We start from the raw sequence: 15,775 nt of genomic DNA, 5'->3' as shown, positions 1-15,775 counted from the left end.
GCAGCTGGGGATGGCCTCCCAACGTGGGAGGGGTGTCCATCGCACCATGACCCCACTGATGTTCAGGATCCTGGCGGTGGCGTACCCGGAGTTGGATGGGCGCTTGAGGGCATCACAGCAGCAGCAAAGGGGTGAGTACACTCTCATTACGCTGATTCAGCGCACATTGTAGGTGTCTGGGTGGGGATGTGGGCTGTGGGTTCCCCTAGGCCAGGGCAAGTTTAGTAGGCAAGGACCCTACTTAGGGCAGGCCCTGTGGCACCCCACCCCACCTGTGTACGGTGCCAAGTACACCTAGTCAGGCTCCTGTGACATCCATATGTGCAGAAATCAGCCAAAGCCTTGTAACCCATGTCCCTGGGATTGAATAGTGGACTCCAAGTGCGCTGCGTAGTGCAGGGGGCTTCTGTGTCTGTCGTGTCCGCCAACAGTAGCAGTATTGAATGCACTCAACATGTCTTTCTTCTGTCTTCCCCCACCTTTTTGTGGTCTCCCTGTTCTTGTGTGCATTAGCATCATCAGGCGGAGGTGCAGTGGTACCGGAGCAGGAGGGAGCTGCATCCCACATGGCCCTGGAGGGCGACACTACGGAGTCTGAATTCACCAGTGGGACAGAGGGCGAGGAGAGCTCCACGGCGGGGACAGGAGCTGACACCAGCGATACGGACTCCTCCTCTGATGGGAGCTCCCTTGCGGTGGTGGGCCCATCTGTGCCCCCCACATCTACAGGTACAGCTGCCACCCCCCCTACCAGCACTGCCCTCCCAGCAGCCCCTCAGATTTTGCCCCGTGCCCGCTCACCTAGGAGGGTGGGCATCACCTTCGCCCGAGGCACTTCAGGCCCTGCCCCAGTCACCCCTGCTGCCCTCAGTGAGGAGTCCATTGACCTCCTCAGGTCCCTCAGTGATGGGCGTCTACCATTTTGAATGCCATCCAGGGTGTAGAGAGGCAGTTGCAACAAACCAATACATACCTGGAGGGCATTCACTCTGGCCAGGCAGCCCTTCAGCGAGCATTTCAGACTCTGGCCTCAGCACTGATGGCAGCCATTGTCCCTTTCTCTTGCCTCCCCACTCCAACTTCCTCCACCCAGACCCACACCCCTGTACCTCAGCCTATCCCAAGCACACCATCAGACCAGCATGCACACATCTCAACACACAAGGGAAGCTCAGGCAAACATAAGCATCACACATCTCACAGGCACTCACGCAAGCATCAGACCCATGCAGACACACCAACATCCACTGCCTCCACTGTGTCCCCCTCCTCCTCGTCTCCCTCCTCCCTCCATGTCTCGTCTCCATTCACACCTGCGTGCACTACATTCTCAGCCACTACCTCCATCACCAGCACACCTACCACCACACCACGCTCACGTGCACTCACCACCCCCACTACCATTCACACGTCCCCTGTGTCCTCTCCCAATGTGTCTGTGAGCCCACCGCCCAAGGTACACAAACACAGCCACACACCCACCCAACAGCCATCCACCTCACGACAGCCTCCACCCCATGCACCTTCACCCAAAGTCAGCAAACGTACACCTCCTACAACCACTACCTCTTCCTCCACTCCCAAACCCCCTCCAGCTACCTGTCCCAGTGTTCCGAAGAAACTTTTCCTGGCCAACCTTGACCTCTTTCCCTCACCTCCCCCACCCCTTCAGTCTCCTAGGGCTCGACTCTCCCGGTCCCAACCTAGCACCTCAGCCACAACATTGGCAGGACCAGTGGTGCCAGTAGTCACCGGATTATGGAGTGCACCAGGCAGCAGGACAGCCAGTGTGGCAAGGAGCCAGAGTACGGACAGTCCCCCACCTGCTGAAGCATAAAAAGTTGGCCAGTGCCCAGCGGGAGAGGGGAAAGAAATCAGCCACCAAAGCCGCTCCCAAGGGTACATTTAGGAGTGTGGAGACAGCTGCAACACCATCCAAGGTGGGAAAGGGGCACAGTAAAACCGGCAAGTCTGGGAAGATCAGCACGGCGGACAAGACCGCTAGCAGTCCCGCTGCCCAGGAGAAGACCGCCAGCAGCAGCCCGCGGCCCAGGACAAGACTGCCAGCAGCAGCCCCGCTGCCCAGGACAAGACCGCCAGCAGCAGCCCCGCTGCCCAGGACAAGACCGCCACCAGCAGAACCGCTGCCCAGGACACCACCGCCAGCAGCACCGCAGGCCAGGACAAGACCGCCACCAGCAGAACCCCTGCCCAGGACACCACCGCTAGCAGCACCACAGGCCAGTGAGCGCCAATGATTCCGACGCTACTGAGGCCGCCACGGGCAGGTTAAAGCACTCTGGGCACCAAGCCCCCTCCAGTGGAGAGTTACATCCACTACCTCTGTCCTTGGCAGGATGAAACACTCTGGGCACAAAACCCCCTCCGGAACCAGTGGAGATTCACATCCACTACCTCTGTCCTTGGCAGGATGAAGCACTCTGGGCACCAAGCCCCCTCCAGAACCAGTGGAGATTCACTTCCACTACCTCTGTCCTTGGCAGGATGAAGCACTCTGGGCACAAAGCCCCCTCAGAACCAGTAGAGACTGTTATCCACTTGTGAGACTGTGGCTTTGCACTCCCCCGGATTGAACAGTGGGCAACCCACCCACTGTAGAGACTTGAGAGACTGTGGCTTTGCACTCCCCAGGATTGAACGGTGGGCAACCCATCCACTGTAGAGACTTGAGAGACTGTGGCTTTGCACTCCCCAGGACTGAACGGTGGGCAACCCACCCACTGTAGAGACTTGAGAAACTGTGGCTTTGCACTCCCCAGAATTGCACAGTGGGCAACCCACCCACTGTAGAGACTTGAGAGACTGTGGCTTTGCACTACCCAGGATTGAACGGTGGGCAACCCACCCACTGTAGAGACTTTAGAGACTGTGGCTTTGCACTCCCAGGATTGAACGGTGGGCAAACCACCAACTGTAGAGACTTGAGAGACTGTGGCTTTGCACTCCCCAGAATTGAACGGTGGGCAACCCACCCACTGTAGAGACTTGAGAGACTGTGGCTTTGCACTCCCCAGGATTGTGTCGTAGGTGCAGTACTCACCGTGGTCTTCGCCGCCGGCATTCGTGCTCCTGGTAGTGGAGTAGGAAGATAAAGGCTGGGAGTATCTGATGTTCCGGTTCCATGGCGTCCTGGTTCCTCGTGGGGTGTGTAGAGGTGAGCGTTCTCCCTTCAAAGTCCTGTTTCTGCCATGTTTTTGGTCGCGGTGAATCCGCCCCGGAAAAGGTGGCGGATTGGTGGGTTGTAATAGTGTGGGCGGTACCTTGTCCTCCTCCTGTCTGTTGGCGGTGTTTGTTTGTACTGCTGTGGCGGTCGGAGTGTTAAAGTGGCTTTCTATGTTGGCGGTTTCCGCCACGGTCGTGATTCCATTTTTTTTTACCACCGGCCTGTTGGCGGTTTTACCGCCGCTTTAACACCGACCACCAGGGTTGTAATGACCACCTATATGCATTGTTCTGTAATTTGTATTGGTTTTGAGTGATTTGCTAATAAAGATATTGATAAACTAATGATTTAATAAAATTTTAGAAATATAGTTCAAAACTCTCATCATTGATTCTTAGAAAAAAAATGTCATTGAGGATCTGAGAATATTAGATGTTTTTGATTTGCAGCTCTTTTCTTTCTCACTTGCCTCAAAGTTCAGTGCCTTGGGGTCTAGTAGTAAGTGGGATTATAATTAGCAGGATTAACAAGTATTTATTTCAAGTCTCAGCTTCAAAAAAGTTGGAAGTAGTGGAGAGGTTTGGGTAATGCAAAAAAGGATCTGCAAAAATTAAAAAAATTACAAAAGATAGATAAATTCCCCATTGCCCAAAGCCTGAGTTCAAAGATTGATGGAGTGTGGTTTTTGAGGCAGTTGGCAGTAGTGGTTGTAGATTGGTGAATTCCAGCTTTGGTGTGATTATTAATAGCCTTATGCGTTGAATTTTTGATGATTAGTGTAATTTGTGAACTATATATTGATTTGAGAATAGCATATTTATTAATGTTTTGAAGTGCATTGCTGATGCTCATGCACTTTTGTGGAAGAAGGTAAAGAGTTTATAGGACTAATAAGTAGTCCAAGATCCAGGAATAGATATATAGATAAATAAAAGTTGATTTATGGTATTCTTCCCTTCTAATGAATTGAAGTGCAGGTTGTGAGATGTCATTGACTGCACAGTTGAGATAGGGACTGTAACAATTTGTAACAATTTCTTTTTGTGGCTGTACTCATGTTGATCAGAGTTGGTGAAACCTAATGCACAAATTGGACACTACATTGATTAGGTGATTTTCTGTGGTCCGCAATTTCATCGCTGTGAGTGTAAAACTCTTTTTAATTGAAAAGTCAGAAGGTTTAAAAGCCTTAAAATTCTCGTTTTTGATTTGTTCTATGGTTTTCTGTCGAACAAGCAGACAAAGACTGGTATTTTATGTTGTTTAGAATTATAGAATTGAAGTTTTGTGCATAAACAAAGAAGTTATAAAGGATGTTGAGTCACTAAAAGGAACAAGTTGTTGATTCATACTGTGCCACGCTGGTATTGGTCGGCTGGTGTAAATGCTGTGGTAAGATTGGTTGATCTATGTAGATAGGTGTGCAGTCATTGGTTGATTGGATTACTGAGCCAGGCTAAGATTGGAAGAATGGCTTTTCTGAATTTGACATATGTGGAGCAGAATCAAAACATTGAAGCTTTGTATTTGAGTATTTGCCATTTTTTGAATTTAATTCAAAATCATGCACATTTGCAAAGCTATTAGGAGTTTGAAAAGAGGTGATGTGACTATTGCTCTTCAGAAGGGTGAGGAGGCACCTCCTGAGGGTAGTCCAGCATATGATATGATGATTGAGGAAGCGTTCCGTACATGTGTTTGGCTTTGTCAATGATACAAGATTACAAAAAAAAAAGGTTCCATTAAGCTTTCCTAGATGGGGTCATTTAATTTGAGGACTATTGGTAAATTGTGAGAAATTCTTTGTGCAATGAAGCCTCCTCCCACACCCACAAAATTTGAAGTCTTAGGCGCTTGGAAGAAGATGGCAAATATAGGGATAGAAGCAGGTATCAAAGACGAGCAAGAAGAGCTATGTGAAATTATAGCGATGCAATTTGGGGTGAGTATAAGCAGAGATAGAAGAAACACATAGTAGAAAAATCTAGATCATAACCTGCCATTAGAAAAGAGAAAAAGAGCAATCAGAAAAACACAAGAAACCTAAAAATCAAAAAATAAAAGGGGGAACCAGAAATAAAAGTTGAACCAAAATCAAATTCTGAAACAGGTGTTGGAGATGACATTTTGGAAAACTTATTAGCTCAACATCAACCACTATATGTGGGAGATGACGCAAATGCTGATAATACAGATGTTGGAAAATGGGTTACTGGTAGGGCAGGTAGGTACCTACACCTAGCAACAAGCCACTAACCTCCACATAGGTACAGTTAGGTCTCAGTAAATTAATCCCAGCTCAACCCTTGGTAGCTTGGCAACGAGCGTCAAGGCTTAACTTAGGAGACAAAGTGTAAAGCATTCAAATATCACAAAACAGTAATTAAATAAAACACAGGAAACAGTTTAAAAATCCAAAACCAATTTATAAAAATAGTTTATATTTTTATCTTTAAAATGACACAAAAACGATTAAAATCGGTTCAGGGGAACCGGAGATATGAATTTTTAAAGAATTATTACTTTTCTAGTGCTTAGAAACAAAAAGCACCAATCGGGTCATCTGGTTGCACCTCGACCGGGGCAAAGTCAAACTTTCAGGCCGACCGCGATGGAGCCCTGCTCGGCTACAGGTCGCGGGAGGCCTCGGTTAAAAAGTTACCTTCTGACTTAGTCTTTATTTTGAAGTTTTTCTTCACCGGGACAAACCTGCCAGCTGAATCCGACCTCCTGGAGCCCTTGTCCGGATACGCGATGTGGGTTTCCTCGGTGGAGACTTTTACCTTTGGACTTAGTCGTTTTTTCGAGATGAAAATCCTTCGACCGGGGTAAACCTGGATCTTGATCCGACGTCCATGGAGCCCTTCTCGGATACGATGGCTGGGAGGTCCCGGTCAACTTTTTACGTTCGGACTTAGTCTCTTTTTTGGATGTTTTTTTTTACCGGGACGAACCACGAAGTCAGGCCGGGTCGCGGTTGAGGCAAGCCGGCTAGAATTTCCGCGGCGGGTCGGTCCCTCTCTGGAGCTTTTTTCCAAAAATTCTCAAATCTTTTCCAAACTTCTGGGGCTTCACCCAGATGTTCTTTTAAGGTTCTTTTGGGGTCCACAGCTCACCCCAAGGGTCCAGAAGTTCTGTGATGGTCCTTGGGGGGTGCGGACTTCAACTCCCAGAATGCACCTGGCGCAAACTCCTTTTTGGCCACTGGACAGTGGTCAGCTGGTCGCTTTCTTCAGGAGTTGGTGCAGGGGACTCTGGTTAGCAATTTTTCACCTGTAGCAAACAGGGAGTCCCTCCTTGAACCAGTTGAAGCCAGGCAAAGTCCTTCTTGTGGTGAAGCCCAAGTGTGCAGCTGGTGCAGTCCTTCTGAATGCAGGTTCCAGGTGCAGGCCAGGGGTCCAGCAGGGCAGTCCTTCTTCTTCTTTAGTTCCTTTCTTGTTGAATTCTGGAGGGGATCTGAGGCGTGGGTGCAGGTCTGCCAGTTTTATCCTTGCTCCTGGGTGAAAAGCAGGGGGGCCCTGGTTCTCCAATCAGGGACAGGGTCGTCCCCCTGTGATGACCACTTCCTGGGAAGTGTGGCAAAAATCCATCCCAGAAGGCAACAGTCTCTAAAAATCCAACATGGATGAATCTGATTTTTGGAGGTTACATCTGGCTGAGCCCACCCACTGGTGTGGCTAAAAATCATAAACACACCCCTCTCCTGCCCTCTCCTAATCTAATCAAGGGGGCACCTAATTGTCTGGTGTTGCAGGATGTGGGGGTGTTGCTGGGTGCTGCAAATGTCCTTCTCTGCCTTTGAAGACCAGTTTGGCAGCCCTCCCCCTTCCTGCCTCACCATCTGCTGAGGGGAGATTCTCTCCCCCAAGCACATTCCTTTGTGTGAAGCCAGGCCACTTCACACCTAATCAAGGCAGCCTGGCAGAAGCTGATGCAGGCTGGCCAATCAGAGCACAGCAGCAAAAACAATGCAGAGCTGAAATTGGCAACTTTTTAGGTAAAGTCTAAACTTTTTACCTGGACAAGTTATATTAAATCCAACAACTGGAAGTTGTGGGATTTATTACAACAATCAATTTGATACCAAATTCTTGGTATGTAACATTTAAGGAGACTTTAAAATTTAAAATAAAGTCTGCCCATTCTAGCCTATGAAGGCCATTTACTTCAATGAAGGAAAAACGAATTTGGCTGTTTTTACCTCACCAGGGCTTATAAATCTATTTTTATAAAGTCCCTGCTTATAGTTACATGGCACCCAGCCCTAGGGGCACATAGGGCACACCTTAGGGGTGACTTATATGTAAAAATAAGGTAGTTTAAGACTTTGGAAGTACCTTTAATTCCAAAGTCGAATTTGCATATAACTTTAATTTAAAAGCAGCCAGCAAGGCAGGCTTGCTTTTAAAATGACACTGGGCACCTCAGCAATGCACCTAGGTGTGCACCACCTATGCTGTGGTCCCTAAACCTACATGCCCTACCATATACTAGGGACTTATAGGTAGGTTAACTTAGCCAATTATAATTAGCCTAATTTGCATATCCATTTTACACAGAGCACAGGCCCTGGGACTGGTTAGCAGTACCCAGGGCACCATCAAAGTCAGGAAAACACCAGCAAAAAGAGGAAAATGGGGGCAAAAAGTTATGGGGCCTCTGCAATCAGCCCTGTTTTCTCACAACAGAAAATAATAATATGACAGTAGCTGCAGCTCCTGCTGATCCAAATGCATATCAGATTACCGGTCAGTTGCAAGCAATACAACCCGTTGTTGCACAACCAGTGTTAAGGCAAACAACAATAGCACATCCGGTTATAACCCAGTCGATTGTGGCACAGCCTGTTACAGCACAGCCTGTTGTTCAACAAGTGATACTCATTAATGTACAAGCTCTAGTAAGAACTGGACAAGCTGTGATGCCTACAGGTGCCACTGCTCCTGTAATAACGATTCCACAACATTATACCACAATGATTACAACCCAACCAGTAGCTCTCAAAATTGCTTGCACCTCAAATACAGTAGCTCAAGGAGCTCTTAGAGGTGTACCAGTGAATGGATACATTCTGAATTTACAAAATTACCTGATTGCAGTGTGGACACCACTAAAACTATTCAAACATTTGGAGAAGCATAAAAAAAAAAATTCACAACCCAAACAGCACCAGATGAAATGAATCTGTTAGAGGAGCGGCTTTTTCCCCCATGGTTTGAAGAAGCTGCCACAAATTATATATAAGTTGAAAATGCAGAGAAACCAACTACTAGTTCGGTTTGAAGTACTAGTTTGGGTTCAGAAAGAGAAAGACCATTACATTTCCCATGATTAAAAAAAGAATTAGAAGAACTAATTAGAGGATGCCTGGACCTTGATCATGTTAATCATTATCAAGAAAAATAATTGATTTACTTGAGCAAACAAGGAAAGCAGCAACAGTACATGACAAATTAACATAATTGGCTGATAAATATGGTGTTGACATTTCAAAAAGCATTGCATTGCAGAAAAGTTTCTAGGTACATTTGGATGATGAGTCAATTGAAAAAATGCGTTTTTCAGGAATGTAATTGCACAATTTTGAATTAGGGAAATGTGTCCACAGAATGATAAATCAGAAAATACATGGGCAAGAAAGCACAACAAAAAGAAAGAATGAGCAGCAATTGGGATGAAACAAAGAACACCTCCAGATCCCCCAGAATGACGAGGGAGCTACAGCTTACATTTTAAGATAAATATCAGGTAGAGGGTATGTGTCTTGGAGTAGGGGACCCAATCAAAAAGGTTCACTTTTGTGCACCTATTTGTGATAGGGTAAAGTTAACTTACTGAGAAAAAAGGGATGTAACAAAAGACTAAGTTGTACACTCCAAAGCCCTATTAAAATACTTCATACAGAAAACATCAGTTCTGTATTTATTGTGTACAAAGAAATATCTGCATTTATTATACACAATCACTTTTCATATTAAAAAATATTTCTAGTATGATCTCTATTAATGCATCATTTCGGGTCATAAGACAAACTCATACATCACGCATGTCATAAAAAACAGGTACAACCTAAGCTTCATATTTTAAAAAGTCCATCTGGATAACAAATTACAAAAGATATCGTCAATGGGCATTTTGGTGGCACTTAAGGTGGTCCACCCCACCTTCTCCAGGACACAATATTTAAAAACATGAACAATTTGTAAAAAAAAAATCCCACAAAAGAATAAAATTAATTAACATATTGATGAACACAAAGAACATTATTTTCATTATGGCTCTATCTATGTTTTAGTGCAAATGCTTTCCTGACCCAGTGAATACCCACATGGGACCCACGTATAAACTTCTGAAACTGCACTACCCCGAGAGACAGTAAATCCAGAAGTATGGGACTTCCCAGGAAAACACATCAGACTCATAAAAAGTGTTGAACCAGTCCAGATAAATGTCAAAGCAAAGGCCATCTTTCCAAGGACACTACCTTATCAAATGACTGTAGAAATAATAGCAGGGATAACACCAATAATTGAAGATATGATACAAAAAAGCATCTTGTAACAGAAAATTAGGAGTCCATGCAATTCAACAATTATGAGATTACAAAACCCCAGTGCGAAGTTTAGGACTGTCCAGGATTTGAGAAAGGTAAACAATGTTGTAATCCCATGTTGTCCTGTGGTCCTGAATCCAACCATCATACTTTACCAGATTTCATGTACAGCAGAATGGTTCACTATAGGGATATCTTTGCCAAGCTTTCTTCTTGATTCCATTACATAAGGATAGTCAGTTTCTATTCTCCTTTGTGTTTAGAGAGAAAGAGTTAGCATGGTGTTGAGTCCCACAAGACTATATGAAAGTCCTTCAATGTTTAATCAGATTCTATAGAAAAATCTGGAGACATTGATCACAGCCTGTAAATCTGTTCTTGTACAGTACAATTATGATATATTAGTGGTATGAGAGACAAGAGACTGTTGCAGACAAGACACCATTGTTTTCCTAAATATTATTGCTGAGGATGGACATAAAGCCCCTCATTATGACCCTGGCAGTTTTCAGACCACCAGGGCAGTGGTGGCGGTCTAACAGCTGCCAAACCGGTGGTTCGACCTCTTTGGCAGTGGTCAGACTGCAACATTGTGACCATGGCGGTTCGGCCACGGTTGGATCTCCAGCACCGCCAGTTTCCCCCCACTAGAGGGACTGGCGGTGCTGGCAGTCCTAACCCACCAGGGTAGCGCTGTATGCTGCACCCCCATGGGGATTACCACCCCTCTCTCTGCTTACTTTTACGTGGTGGCTGCACCACAAGGAAAAGCTGGCAGAGATGGGGTGGAGGGAGGCCGATGGGGGCCCCTGCACTGCCCACTGGGCATGGGCAGTGCATGTGCCCCCATGGACAGCACAGTCACTGCATTTCAGACAATGAAAAGCGCAACAATCGCTATTGCGCCCTACGCACTGCAACATTGCCACCAGCTCAATTATGAGCCGACGTCAATGTTGTGGGCTGTTACCAGCTGGGCAAGCAGGCTGAAACACCGTTTCCACCCATTGACCCAGTGGGGAACTTGTAATGGGGCCCACGGGAAGGTGGCTGCGCTGGCGGCAATCTGACCACTGGAGTTTGGTTGGCGGCCTTTTTCTGCCCACTAACCTCTTGATGACCTCCAAAGTGTTCATGAGCAAGTTACAATACTGTCAAAAAGAGGTCCAATACGTGGGACATATCATTGAGAAAGGAACAAGAAAAGTGTCAAGTGAAAAAGTGGAAGCCATTTTTTGAATGGGTTTTCAAGATGCAAAGAGAAGTCAAGATGTTGTGGGAATGGTTTGCTACTGTAGATACTGGATACTTTGGTTGCAAAAAATGGATGAGACCGACACACATAGATGTGTCTGATTCGATTCCATGGGAGAACTAATGCTTGAAAGCTTTCCTAGAGCTGAGAGAAAGTCTCTGCTGTACCCCAGCACTGGGAATGCCTGATTATTCAAAACATTATTTATTATTTTGCAGTGAGCAGGAGAGCTGTGCTCTCTCAGGGTTTACACAGATGCTTGCTGATGCAAAAAGGCGAATGGCCTTTTTTTGGTCACTCTTGATTCTGTAGCTGCCACATTGCCTGTTTGTTTTAAAGCGGTGGCCGCTGTCAGTGCTAGTTTCGAGAGATGTGAAAGCATTTTGATGGGACATCCTTTATCTGTTAAAGCCACTCATTCTGTTGACGTTATGCTTACCAGAGCAAAACATAGCATATGGCTAGTACAAGATTGACTAATTATGAGCAGCAGATGCTTGCTGCTGATAACCTTACTTTCAGGGGTTGCCTTATTTTAAATTCAAACACACTCATGCCTCTGCTTGAAGGTGAAACCTTAAATCAATTTGGGCATGACTGTCTTGATGCCACAGACCTATGCACCAAGCCAAGACCTGATATAAAGGATGAGCCATTAATAAGTCCTGACTATGTCTTTTTTGTGGATGGCTCATTTATAAGGAAAAATGAAGGTTCCCTGAGAGCCGCATATGCTGTCTGTACTATTCAAGAAAATACAGACGCTTCATAGCTTCAAGGTGTTTCCTCAGCACAAGTTTCAGACTTGATTGCTCTTATTAGAGCTTGCAGCTTAACTGGCCAAATGAGAGTGACTACATTTACAGATAGTCAGTATGATTTTGGTGTGGTCCATTACTTTAGACAGTTATGTTCACAAAGAGGTTTCATGACCTTGTCAGGAACCCTAATTAGAAATGAGGAACAGCGGAGGCGATTGCTAGAAACATTAAAGCGTCTGACTGAAATTGCAATCATTAAGTGTGCAGCCCACAAAAACGACAATGGTTATGTCACTGTCAGCAATAGATAGGCAGATGAAGAGGCATGCTAGTGTGCAATTGTGCCCTGTACATTTAATAGAACATTCACAGATGTATATTAAGATGACACTGTCTATTGTATGCTGGGACAACAGCTGACACTTGGGAAGATTTGAAAGCCACGCAGGAAAATGTGTCTGAAGTAGAACAACGGAGTTAGATAAGAGCAGGATGTGGAGAGGATGAAAATGACATTTGGATTTCAGTAGATGGAAGACTTATGTTACCAGATAGTCTAGTGTCCCCAATGATAAGGCATTTTCATGGCTGAACATTTATAGGCAGAGATGCTATGGTCGGATTCAAAGCCCATCCAGAAGAACTCTGTCTCTGATTTGTATCATGCCAACAGATGAATGAAGGAAAATGAACACCAGTCACACCGAGTCATGTAGGAAGATCAGGAGGTCCCTTCACCAGAACGCAGTTGGACTTTATCGAGATGCCTGTTTGTAACAGGCTGAGATATGTCCTGGTTACAGTATGTGTTTTCTCTGGATGGGTGGAAAACTACCCAACAAGGAGAAATGAAAGTCTCACTGTAGCTAAATTACTGTTGAAGGAGTTGGTTTGAGGTACGGCATGCCTGTTTCTCAAGAGTCAGATCGAGAAACTCACCTTAACATTGAGATTATTAAAATGTTGTCTTTAGGGTTGCAAGTTGAGCAAAAGCTGCACTGCAGTTATCAACCTGAAGCATCTGGAATCATTGAGCAGAACAACAGAACCACTGAATCCAAATTGGCAAAAATGTGTGCTTCAATTTAATTGAAGTGACCCGACGCTTTACCTCTAGTATTAATGGTTTTCCAAAGTACACCTGATAGAAAGACTGGTTTATCACCACACAAAATACTTATGGGGGAGCAATGAGTTTGCCTGCTGTTCGTGCAAAAGAACTTGTGAACATAACAGATGACATGGTACTAGATTATTGCAAAGGACTAGCTGATGTGGTGTGTCTGTCTCTCGAAAGGTTGAAGCTGTCACTGTAAAACCACATCAAGAGCAGTGCCATGACCTCAGTCCAGGTGACTGGGTCCTTATCAATAAAACATGTTAGAAAGTCCTGTCTGGACCAAGGTGGAAACGCTTGTCCCAAGTAGATCTGATCATGAATACAGCTGTGAAGTGTGCCGGAGTGCCAAACTGGGTATATGATTCTCAGAGAACAAGAGAACCTTATGAAGAAATAGGGGGTCATTACAACATTGGCGGTAAAAGCCGCTTACCGTTGTGCAGAAGACCGCCAACACACCGCCACAGCTATTATGACCAACAGCACGGAATCCGCCAAAATTCAGACACCCCCACAAGTCCGCCACACCGAAGGTCAGTGATAAACTGGTGAAAACAAAACCTCCACCGTCACGCCAACAGAAATATGCCCACACTATCACGACACACGAATCCACTAAAGCATGGCCACTGCACATACCCATACACCCCCCTAAACCATTATCACACAAGGTCCCACACAGGAATGCAAGCACCCACCCATTGCACACCATGGCACACACAGATGTAAAAAACATATTTTTATACCCCTGCAGGACCCCTACCCAACGTCACCGGACAGGAGGGTCCACACATGTCCACACCACCAACAGAAGAGGCCCACAGTGATGACAGCACCTCTGTCCAACTGGATCTAGATGACCAGCCCGGCCCATCGGGGACCTCGGGACAGTCGGTTCCCCACACCCAGTCACAGGCCACCACAGAGCTTACCCCTGTGGAAACACCAGCACAGCACCCACCCAGCGGGCCCATACCTCCGTCCCCAGGACACGTCAATCAGCAGTGTGTCCACCACTACAGGGAACCCAGGCTAACCCACCACCCCAACAACATCAGGGACCTGGGGGCAGTGATAGTGGGCACACGATCCAGGGGATGGAGGCCCAGGAACACAGGGGAAACTCGGAGGGCTGCTCTGCGACAGGGGGCGGACAGGCCAGGGAACCCACTCTCCATGATGCCCTCTCCTCCGTCAAGGGAGCCTACCACCACTCCCAGGAGACGATGGCAACTGTACTGGCCAAGTTTCAGGAGACCCAGCGCCTGCAGGAGGAACAGTATTTGGGCTTCAGGGAGGAACTCAGAACCATCAATTCCACCCTGGGCACCATCGTAGGGGTGCTGAAGGAAGTACTCAACACCAGGAGGGACACTGTGGCACTACAAGGGGCCCCTGACACTAGCATGGACAATGAACTGGCCACCACCTCCGCCGGCGCTAGTAGACAGGAGGCACGCCACAGGACCACAACACCAGCACCCCACCCCCTGCAGAGGGAGAACCACCTCGCAAATGGTCCCTGAGATCCAGGAACAAGACAGAGAACGATACCAAGACCCCGCCAAGAAATTAGACCACCCTGATTGTCATCCTACTGTCCCACTTTGTCACCCTGTCCATACTTAAACTGCCCCAGCTCCACTTCCTATGCCCATTTGGGCAATGCACCTGTGAGACTAATAGACTGGACTCTGCCATGGATATTCCTCCGCCATCACCCCTCACCATTTTGCTACCCCCTCCAATTTTGAGCACTAAAATAAACACCCTTAAAGCACAAAACAATCTGGAGTCAGTCTGTGATTTCGGAATACTGTATTAGCAATTACTGTGGCAAAAAGCTCTTTCACTTGTAATGTCAACATACCTATGTCACACAACTCTAGTCCATGAGGAATCAAAGCAGATGTCACACTGTGGGACCCAGATCTGTGAAATCGTAAGGGAAAGTAACAACTCAGTGACCATACACTGGGTGAAAACAACAGAAAGTAGAGAGGTGGTAGTGTTTAAGTACATGTAGTAGGCAGGTTTGTATTCTTACCTGTGTTTCACTGGAAATATTGCTGGATCACTGAGTCCCTGTTGTCCATGTCTTCTTCTTCTGCTTCCTCGCCTTCACTGTCCACAGGCTCCACAGCTGCAACAACACCGCCATCTGGACCATCCTCCTGCAGAAAAGGCACCTGTCGTCGCAAAGCCAAGTTGTGAAGCATACAGCAGGCCACGATGCTCTGGCACACCTTCTTTGGTGAGTAGAATAGGGATCCACCTGTCATATGGAGGCACCTGAACCTGGCCTTCAGGATGCCGAAGGTCCGCTCGATCACCCTCCTAGTTCGCCCATGACCCTCATTGTAGCATTCCTCTGCCCTTGTCATGGGATTCCTCACTAGGGTCTGTAGCCATGACAGGTTGGGGTAACCAGAGTAACCTGCAAATGGCGAGGGACAACTGTTAGACACACACTAACCTGGAGGGATATCCCCAGACCCAGTAAACCATTCCCACTGACTAGCTTACATGTGCTCACCTAATAGCCACACACGGTGCCTCTGGAGTTGCCCCATCACATAAGAGAATCTGCTATTCCTCAAAATGTAAGCGTCATGCACTGAGCCAGGAAACTTGGCATTCACATGGGAGATGTGCTGGTCGGCCAAACACACCATCTGTACATTCATCGAATGGTAACTCTTCCGGTTTCTGTACACCTGTTCACTCCTGTGGGGGGGGGACCAAGGCCACATGTGTCCCATCAATGGCACCTATGATGTTTGGGATATGTCCCAGAGCATAGAAGTCACCTTTCACTGTAGGCAAATCCTCCACCTGAGGGAAAACGATGTAGCTACGTATGTGTTCCAGCAGGGCAGACAACACTCTGGACAACACGTTG

This window comes from Pleurodeles waltl, chromosome 5, assembly GCF_031143425.1.
Source record: "Pleurodeles waltl isolate 20211129_DDA chromosome 5, aPleWal1.hap1.20221129, whole genome shotgun sequence".
Lineage (NCBI taxonomy): Eukaryota > Metazoa > Chordata > Amphibia > Caudata > Salamandridae > Pleurodeles > Pleurodeles waltl.
The sequence above is the reverse complement of the archived record's forward strand: the minus strand, read 5'-3'. Positions refer to the sequence as shown.